Source organism: Pteropus vampyrus, unplaced genomic scaffold (assembly GCF_000151845.1).
Source record: "Pteropus vampyrus isolate Shadow unplaced genomic scaffold, Pvam_2.0 Scaffold14, whole genome shotgun sequence".
NCBI lineage: Eukaryota > Metazoa > Chordata > Mammalia > Chiroptera > Pteropodidae > Pteropus > Pteropus vampyrus.
The window spans coordinates 10,972,816-10,983,630 of NW_011888795.1; the positions used below are offsets into that span (position 1 = coordinate 10,972,816).

General features: G+C 38.6%; 1 pseudogene; it reads right to left on the reverse strand.

The window, feature by feature from the left end:
* Positions 1–7,835: 7,835 nt before the first annotated feature.
* On the reverse strand, positions 7,836–7,953 carry LOC111734321 (annotated as a pseudogene).
* Positions 7,954–10,815: the final 2,862 nt, after the last annotated feature.

Genomic DNA, 10,815 nt, shown 5'->3' on the forward strand with positions numbered 1-10,815 from the left:
ACTTTCCCATCGACAGTTTGAAGGATTGAACAAAATAAGTCTATTTTTAAAACAATCATTTCAGTGTACAGTATTTGTGAGTGTCCAGGACAGTTAAAACGAGTAACTATTGCAGATTTGTTCTATTGAAGGCAAACATCATTTTTCTTTGACTGTGAATATAACCAGAATTACCCACAATGTACCTCAGACATAGGTCCTCCAGCTCATCATGTCCCATCTGGAATGCCTTTCTGGGTTTCTTCCCTTCTTGATGGTAGCCTGAGGCCTCTTTGGGCCTGGCCTGAAGGAAGCCTAAATGAATTATCTCCGTAAAGATAATTGATAGTGGTCCACAAATGATGATTGATACTTCCGTGTTGCCTGGAGCCTCTGCACTTGATGCCATTTGAAACTTCTGCAGGAAATGCTGAGCATCCTATTCCAGGGTGTCCTGGAGCCAATGGCAAATTCCTGTTGCTCACTGAAAAGGCACACTTCCTGTTGTTTTGGGTGGTCTGCCCGATGCCTAGCTTTGAAAATGTTTAAAGGGAGAATAAACAGCATATTTTCACATAAATTCACAAGTAAAATACTTAACAATTGGTAGGACTTGGTGTTGATAGCATAACGTGAACATAGCATGATTTTGTATTTACCATGAGTATTTGGTGACAAGCAGGTGATGGGGAATTGATAGCACCTCCCTTTTCTCTCTGAAGCCGCCAGTTCTGACCAGCTGTTCAGGTCTGTTTCTGACTAAGCAAGTTGTTCCTTTTAGATCCTGTTTTCAAGGCAGTTTCTGGTGGTAGATGGAGGACACATTTTTCTCTGCTTGTCCATATGTCTGTGTAATCATTGGCCTCTCAGAGACTCCAGGTTGGAGGTCTTCATAAGTTAGTCTCATCATTCTTTCTGAACCAGATGCAAAGTACACACCCCAACTGGCTTGTAAAAGCAGTACATCTAATCACATAATGCCTCTATAATGTGGTTTTTTAAATTAAGTGACCCACAGGATATTAATCTGCTGGTAACAACTCCCAAGGGTTGTAGCACTGGCAGACACTTCAAGAGCAGCTAGTAATACTGTTAAATGTGATACACATTTCATCTGAACATATGGAAATAAAAACAAGTCATGGGAGAACGTCAGTGCTCTGTACATGCTATATTGTTCATAGACCTGTCATAAATAAGTGCTTCTTAAAAGGAAATCAGTTAAAAAATGTGCATTGAATTACAAAGTTTAAATATCCCATAATATGAAGATCTCTCTTATTGCCCCTTCCACACACGTTCCCACCCCTGCCAGGGCCCCCTTGTTATTTGAGCTGTTATAACATTTTCCACTGTGTGGCACATATTGGTTTTGTTGTTGTTGATTGAGTTATTTAGTCGGTCCGGCTGCTTAAAAAAATGAAGAAAAAATCTGTAAGCTATAAAATGCATCTTCTTTTTTCCTTTGTCTGTATATTAGTCTGGCTTGGCACTAGGGCTCCACCCCAAACCTCCCACCAAGAGTATGTCATATTTCTATATGCTTGTGCATGTTCAGCTCTACCTCTTTTGAAATGATGCCCAAAACCAAGCAATGTTTACATAAGTAAAAGGGAGTTTCACTTTTATGCTGTAATTTCTGCATGGAGCAGAGAGTTTTCCTAGCCATACCTTGTACTTTGTTCATGGGTGAACTTCTATTTTTCTAATGTGATGGTTTTATCCAGCTATGACAAGATTTCTTTAGGAGATTACACACCTGGAATTAACTTTTTCTGCCAAGAATTACAGTGCACCTGGAAGTACTAAATCATTTTTAACTATTTTGTAGAAGCTCTTCATAATGAAATTGCTTATCTTGAACTTGACCTGTCTCAAGGAGAGGCTGAAGGGCCAGAGTTGGGTAGATGTGTATATGGTGGTGGTATGAAGTAAATAGATCCAAGTTGTGTTTATTTCTCACTTGCTGGATACTTGCTACCTGAACACCATCTCCCTGACTATCTCACTTCTTAAATGACTCTGCTTACTGCATAACATATGGAAACGTGAGGATGTACTACCACCAGATTGTTTGCTATGTTTACACCAGTTCTAACACTAATCCCCATTAATGTTTGATATAGTTCCCAACAGGTTTAAGTGGATGTCAGACAGCATCTCTATTGTGTATGTGTAGGATATGATCTACACAAAGAGAATGATAGAGCATTGTTTTTTAGGGATTTCTTTCCTGAAGACATTTTTGCTAACTAGATAAAGTCTTTTGAGGTGAAATACTTTTTTTATAAGTATAAATGCTACCAAAAGGATAACATTAGTTAATTCAAAAAATCATGCAGAAAGTTTATTATAAAGTCCAGCCATGCCGTCAGTTTTGAGACTTATGATATTTTCAGTCTGTCATAATGAGACCTCGTGAGATAAAACTGTAAGATTGTCCTAAAGAGATTTAGAATTATGAGTTAGAAAATTTTCCACAAACTCATGCTGACACATCAGAAAGATAATAAAGTGTGAATGTTAGAAATTACTTAAATGATTTCTTCGGGAGGGGGATGGGTATAAGAAATTTAGAGAAAGAAAAATTCCCTTCAAGTTTTGCTCTCAGGTTTAAATCTCTCGTTTTCACCGTGAAACCTGAATATGTTCTGGTTTCCCTTGACATGAAATCGAGTGCGTAGAGCAGCAAAGGCTTTTTGTCCTCAGGCATCCTTGCCTTGCCGTGTTTGGTTATGCCTGAAGTCTGCCAAACTGGTTCTGCTTATTCTCGTCAAACAGGGTAATTTCTTCCCTTGGTTGTCTCTGATATAGTGTCAGCATTTTAAAGGCCAAAAGTTGCCGTAGTGACAAATCACATGAGTATAAACATGTATTTTGTTTGGACAAAAAACCTGTGAATTGAGAAAAGGAATAGAAAACATAAATAAACCAATATATTTATTTGATGAATTTTTTAGACATCGTAAGAATGATATTGTAAATGACGTTGTTAATGATGATGTTTAGTAAAAAATAGAATGCGTAACAAAATATACATACATTAAAATATATCTGCTACCAAATTCAAATATATATAACTGAATTTCACAATTTACTATTCTCTATATCTGTGGTTTAATTTTATATGAATGTGACTGTATTCTACCTTGTGTATAGATAAACTCATTATGTCCTTAAAGTAGTTCGAATTTCCTGATAACCAGCAGTCAAACCGAAGAACAAGCAGAATTAGTAGCCAAGTCTAATATATAACTGGGAAAAATTGTATCTGTCTCATCCTTCTGGTTCCCACACACTCTGGTTACATCATTACTTAGCCTGTAAACTCGGAGGCCAATTGGGCTCCAGAGCTTGGGTCAGGTGACCAAAACATCAAAATGTGTCTGAAACTCTACCCTAAAGATGGGGTTTCAGCAGGGGCCTCTGGATAGCTGACTCCTCTGCGGCTGCTGTGCAATTTTCGTATTTTATTTCACCTTTGCTTTCAGGCTTAGTTCTTGGCCCCATAGATTGACGGGCGAAGCAAACTTGTTGATGTGGGTTTTTCTGTGCAGGTGCATGGCAAAATTATTTCCTGTACCATATACTGTGCTCAGTTATGTAATCCCTTAAAAAAAAAAAACAAAACACAAAACCAAAAAAAAACAGCAATCAAACTTTCCCCATGAATTAGTTTTCATTAGCAGAGAGAATTCTAATTTTTTCCTTTTCCTTTTTTCTTTTTTTCTTTTTGTTTGTTTGGGTTTTATCCTATTTTAAAAAATTATTTAATGTCTAAATCCATACAACTCAAAAGCCAAGTTTATCAGGTCTGCTGGATGCAATGCCCCAACGACAGTGGAGCTGAAACGCCGTGCTCTTCTTAAAGAAACGGAATGTGTAACTCTATCACCTTGCTAAGGTTTCACAGGGCAAGTATAGTGATGACAACAACTGCTTGTTTTCTGCAGATGTAAAAAGGCATTTTTTTACATGTTCAGGAAGCAACAAAAAACCTGGTCCTGGGGGATAGGTGAGTGAGTTGCCTTGCAAGAAATAAACCAAATAATCCTTAAAGTTGTATTAACACATATAGAACCAAAAGCTTGGCACTGCTGTACAAAAATGTGTTTTTGTGTTCAGGTTTACATTTCTCTTGATTGCTACAATAGGTTCTGTGATCATTTCTGGCTGAGGATTTTTTCCAAACTTTCTTGAAAGTAAAACCCATCAAAAATGGAGAATCCATTGGAAAACATCTCTGATACATTGTTATCAAGGTATCAAAGATTCCATTATCCAGGAGGCAGGGATCATGCAATAAAGAAGGAGGAAACTCAGGTGAAAATTAATTTTGTCAAAAACCAAGCCAAACAAAACAAATGCCCCTTCATTCTTCATGGATTAAAGGGTTATATGTAAAATATATTCCATGATTTATACAACAAACATTAAAATGTACCAGTGATTATGCTAGATGGTAGGGATACAAAGAAGATGATGGAGAAAATGATAATGATGATGATAACAGTATTCATGAAATGCCCACTATATACCACATTGCACTAGGAGCTCCATTACGTTCATCCTAATCCCTACATTAATCCAGAAAGCTAATTATTATTATCCCCCATTTATGGAGGAGAGATAGGATCTGAAAAGTTAAATGATTGACTCAACATCATACAACTGTTATGTGGTGGTCCAGAAAAATAGAATTCCAGCCTAAGTCTTCTGTTCTCAACCACTTTCCCACATTGCCTTTCTGTGTAATTCTTTATTTGTCTTTATGGCATTTTTAATCTCATGGTGGAGTAAGCCAGATTGAAAAAAAAAAAAAAACCAATTGAAATTACACGAGTTAAAACACTGACAAGACTAAATACTTGAGGAAAGTGGAAGTTTCACAGAAAAAATGGTTCGGCAGCAGAGCAGAGAGGTAGAGGGTTGGTGATAGCTGAATGCTCAGTTATCTTTCCCCCTGCAGGTAATCCTTCCGAAATAACTGATAACTACTTTTATCCTGCAAACCTATCACTGAAAGTGCTGTGTAAGACAGAGCAAACTCGTCCTCACGGGTGCCAGCCAAAGAAAGTAACTAGGTGCTCACATATTTTCCAGTACAAGTGCTTCATTATTAATTCATGGTCCAGGTCCTCGGTACATGCTGTTACTAATATTAGGTTTCAGCAGAGAATAATGAACAGGAGCACTGGACTGGATGTCTTAACATTTTTTAAACAATGTTTGCAGTGCTAAATTCTATTTCTAGCTTAATTGAGGTCTTTACATAAACAAGAGGAGGGCTCTGTAGTGTTGGGGAGAAATAATTTTCGCACAGCTTAGCAACAGAAAAGGTAAGAGTCAGCATGATTAAGAACCAGTGGAAGGTTAATGCAGATAGGGATTGTCCCCCTTAGGTCTCAGTTTATTCTTATGTCAGATAAGAAAAGAAAAGGCCTCCCGAGTTAGGATTCCAGCTAGAAAGCTTAGACCAGCACCTTGCTTTGAAACTGCATCCCATCAGGAAAGGAGGGAGGAAGAGAACTTGCTCTGGTGGAGAAAGGGTCCCTACATGTGGCACCTAAGTGGGGCCCATTTATCCATTAGGCACAATGTCTGTGGGACCCATGGTACTTTTAGTGCCTCACATGAATGTTTTCATTTTAATTTCATTTAAAACATGAAGAAAAAAATGAACAAAATAATGATGAATACACAATAGTGAATCTCAACAGGTTTATATTCATCTTTACACCAGTGCAGTTGTAAAATATAACTTAATTTTTCTTAAGGAGGAAAGGAGCCATGATGACAAAATGCCTAAGTTCATGAAACTCCTCACATGGTCCTGCCCCAAAGAGACCACTTACCAATGGTACTGGGTGGGGAGTGCTAAACAAGTTAGATTATTTCATTAGACAACCTGTTCCTCCTTGCTATTGTTTTCTGTAGATCTTAATGAGAATGAATCTTTGAGGGAAAAAAATAACTATATGGGTTAATGAGAATATTAAGATTATGTTTTCTCTGGGTTCCCGAGAGCACGCTGTCCATCTTAGAGTTAACATTCAATCATTAGTTGCATTTAATTGAAATTGGTTTAAAGAAAAGGCACATGGATATATTTATTCAATAAATGTAACAGTTATTTATTTAGTGCCAACCATGCGTCAGGCACAGACTACCCTAGGTATTAGGGATATAATAGTAAATAAGATAGATATCCTCTATGAACACAGAGAGCTTCAGAAAAGGGCAATGATAAAGACAAAAATGATAGTTTCAAGGTGTAGAGTGTTGGTAAAAATGAGGTGGAAGACATCCCTGATTTCTGATTTCCATTTTTAAAATGTGTCAACCTCTTAATTAAAAGATTTTCTTTTATGGCATTGAGACACAAGCTAAAGCAGCCATAAATACATGCAATGGAATTGCAGCATTGAATTTGGTACTTAAGATACTTGAGCTTTCTGAAAGTAAAGAATGTTTAATTAAAATGAAAAGATATTTAATGGGAACTGCTATAGCTCAACTGACTGAGGTGACTAGCTGTCCAGGCACAAAGAATTGGTGAGTGTTCTTCTGTGAAAGGGCTAAACTCACAGCTGGGCAGATTTCTCCTTGCCGCTGTTAGGCCTGCGAGGATTCATGTTGAATTTTGAGATTCAGCTGATAAAAGAATAAGTTTTATTGGGGGCTATCTGAAACACTAGGTTTAAAATTTTTATTTTTTAGTTACAGTTGACATGCATTATCATGTTAGTTTCAGATGTACAGCATAGAGACTAGACATTTACATAACTTATGAAGTGGTCCCCCCAATAAAGCTAGTACCCAGCTTATACTATACATAGTTATTACAGTATTATTGACTAAATTCCCTTTGCTGTACTTTACATCCCCTTGACTATTTTTATAACTGGCAATTTGTATTTCTTAATCCCTTTACCTTTTCACTCATCCCCCCAAACCCTTCCCACCTGGCAACCATCAATTTGTTCTCTATGAGCTATTTTTGTATTGTTTGTTTATTCTGTTTTTCAGCTTCCACATTTATGTGAAATCATGTGGCATTTGTCTTTCTCTCTCTGACTTATTTCACTTAGCATAATGCCCTCGAATGATGTTGTTGCAAATGGCATGATTTCATTCTTTTTTTTATGGCTGAGTAATATTCCATTGTATATGTGTACCCCTTTTTCTTGATCCATTCGTCTATCGATGGACACTTAGGTTGCTTCCATATATTGACAATGGTAAAGAACATTGCAATGAATATAGGAGTGATTATATCTTTTTGAATTAGTGTTTTAGATTTCTTCCGATAAATTCCTAGAAGTGGAATATCTGGATCATATAGGAGTTCTGTTTTTTTAAAATAATTTTTTAATTTTTTAATTATAGTTGGCATACAATATTATATTAGTTTCAGGTGTGCGACAAAGCGATTAGACAGTTATATAACTTACAAAGAGATCACCCTGATAAATGTAGTACCATTTGACATCATACATAGATATTATAATATTATTGACTATGTTCCTTATGCTATACTTTACATTCCCATGACTATTTTGTAACTACCAATGTGTATTTTTTAATCCCTTTCCCCTTTTCACTTATCCTCCCAATAACCCTCCCATCTGGCAACCATCAAAATGCTCTCTATATCTATGAATTTGTTTCTGTTTTGTTTGTTTAATACCCTCTAGAACGATCTATGTTGTTGCAGATGGCAAGATTTCATTTTTATTTATTTTATTTTAATTTAATTTTATTTAAAAAATTTCTTTTAGGCAAAGGAACCCTTAGTTGACCTCACAGATTGCAAGGATCTTGTCAGCTTACAATCCCTTATTTTTTATTTTTTATGCCTACAGCACCTGGTCTTCCTAGGTGGTCTGCCATCCAAGCACTAACCAGGCCTGACTGCTTAGCTTCCGAGATCAGATGGGATCGGGCTTGTTCAGGGTGGCAATGGCCGTAGACAAGATTTCATTTTTTATGGCTGAGTAATATTCCATTGTATATCGGTACCAGCTCTTCTTTATCCATTCATCCATTGATGGACACCCAGGTTGCCTCCATATCTTGGCTATTGTAAATAATGCTGCAGTGAACATATGGACACACGTCCCTTTGAAGTAATGTTTTGGGTTTCTTTGGATAAACACCTAGAAGTGGGATTACTGGGTCCTTCTTTGTCTTTTGTTATAGCCTTTGTTTTAAAGTCTATTTTGTCTGATATAAGTATTGCTACCCCAGCTTTTTTGTTTGTTTCCATTTTCATGAAATATCTTTTTCCATCCCTGTACATTCAATCTGTGTATGTCTTTTGATCTGAAGTGAGTCTCTTGTAGGTAGCATATGTAGGGATCTTGTTTTCTTATTCATTCAGCCACCCTATCTTTTGATTGGAGCATTTAATCCATTTACATTAAAAGTAATTGTTGATAAATATGTAGTTATTGCCATTTTCTTATTCATATTATCGATCTTTTTTCTCTTTCCTTCTTCTTCGTAAAGAAATCCCTCCAACATTTCCTGTAATACTGGCTTGGTGGTGATGTACTCCTTTAGCTTTTACTTGTCTGGGAAGCTTTTTATTTGTCTTTCGATTCTGAATGATAGCTTTGCTGGGTAGAGTAATCTTGGTTGTACGTCCTTGCTTTTCATCACTTTGAATATTTCATAGCAATCCCTTCTGGCCTGCAAAGTTTCTGTTGAGAAATCAGCTGACAGTCTATAGGAGCTCTCTTGTAGGTAAATAATTGCTCTTCTGTTGCTGCTTTTAAGAGTCTCTCTTTGTCTTTAACCTTTGGCATTTTAATTATGATGTATCTTGGTGTGGGCCTGTTTGGGTTCATCTTGTTTGGGACTCTCTGAGCTTCCTGGGCTTGTATGTCTATTTCATTTTCCAGGTTAAGGATATTTTTCTGTCACTATTTCTTGAAATAGGTTTTCAATTCATTGCTCTCTCTCTTCTCTTTCTGGTACTCCTATGATGCAAATTTTGGTATGATTGATGTTATCTCAGAGGCCCCTTAAACTATCCTCATTTTTTAAATTTCTTTTTTCTTGTTGCTGTTCAGATTGGGTGTTTTTTACTACTTTATCTTCTAAATCGCTGATTCAATTCTCTGCTTCATCTAATCTACTGTTTATTCCCTCTAACATAGTCTTCATTTCAGATACTGTAATCTTCATTCTTACTGGTTCTTTTTTATGTTTTCTATCTTCATTTTGTTTAGTTTTTTTTCTCCTGGAGCTTTGTTCTGTTCTTTCCTTTGAGTCATGTTTCTTTGTTTCCCCATTTTGGCTGCTTCCCTGTGCTTGTTTCTATGTAGTTGGCTGCTATGTCTCCCAGTCTTAGTAGAGTGGCCTGTGGGGCCCAGTGGCACAGTATCCCTGGTCACCTGAGCTGGGTGCTCCAGATGGGTCCCTTGTATGGGTTGTGTGTACCCTCTGTTGCAGTTGAGCCTTGGTTGCTCATTGCATGTCAATCAGAGGGATTGACCCTTGAGCTGGTTGTTTATGAGGACCAGCTGTGACTACAGTGGAGGAGCTCTTGTGTTGGGACTGCCCCTACAGAGCAGGATTTGATTTAGCAGGGCTCTGGTGCCTTCCCAGTCTGCCCTTTGGGTGTGCCATCCTCAGATGCAGGCCCGGGTGGTGTTCCAGCTTGGTCTGAAGCTGGCCACCTGGCATGCTGGCCTGGGGACTCCTGAGAGGGACCCTGCTGCAGGCCAAGTTCAGCCACCACCTGTGCCCTGCCTGTGGCCACCTAGCATGAACTACCAAGCAATCTGTAGTTGGCTTCTACTTGTGCTGGGCTTATAGGTGCCTCAGAGTGGCCAAGCTATGAATCGAGGCTGGCTGCCACTTGTGCCAAGCTTGGGGTTGCTCAGGTTTGTGAACCTTTGAGAGATTTTAAGAAAGTCCACAGCATGAGCAATGACAGGCCATGTGTATGGAAAAGCCACTGGAAGCAGCTTGGGCAGGCCCACAAGATGGATGGGGCAGAGTCTCAGGGAATCACTGGGGAGGTTCGAACTGGGTTGGCCCAGGTGACGGAGACTCAGATATGGCAACAGTCTGTGTATGCATGCTGGGAAGGGGAAGGGCACAAAATAAAAACAGTGGATTCTGCCAGTACTTCTTTCTGGGAGAAAGCTAGCTGCCCCTTCAACCCTCACCCTGAAGCCAGACAATTCAGTTCCTCCTCGTATGTCCCTGGTGCCTTTCAAGCTGCTGCCCCAGTGCTGGAGCTCAGAGGAAGTGAGTCCGTCTGTGAGTAAATTCACATTTGGGCCCTTTAAGAGGATTGCCTGGGACTCTAGCAGCCCTCTGTCTCACTCAGCCACATTCTCTGATGGTTTTTATAGTCAGAAGTGGTGGGGACTTCTCTTCCTGGTACTGGAACCCTGGGCTGGGGAACCTAGTGTAGGGCTGGGGCCCTTGGGCTGGGACCCCTTGCTACTCTGGTGGGAAATCTGCAGTCAAGATATCTCTCCTGATTTTTACCTGCCACACTCAGATGTGGGACCAGCCCATTCCATGTCTCCACCCTCCTACCAGTCTCGAGGATGCTTCTCTATGCCCTTAGTTGTAGGACTTCTCTTTAGCTAGACTTCAGGCAGTTCTCAATGATTGTTATTCTATAGTTTAGTTATAATTTTAATGTGGTCATGAGAGGAGGCAAGCACAGCATTCACTTATTCCACCATCTTGACTAGAAATCAATTAGTAATTCTATTTTTAATTTTTCGAGGAACCTCCTTACTGTTTTCCATAGTTTTTGCACCAGTTTACAGACACACTAACAGCGTGCGAAGGTTTCCTTTTCTCCAA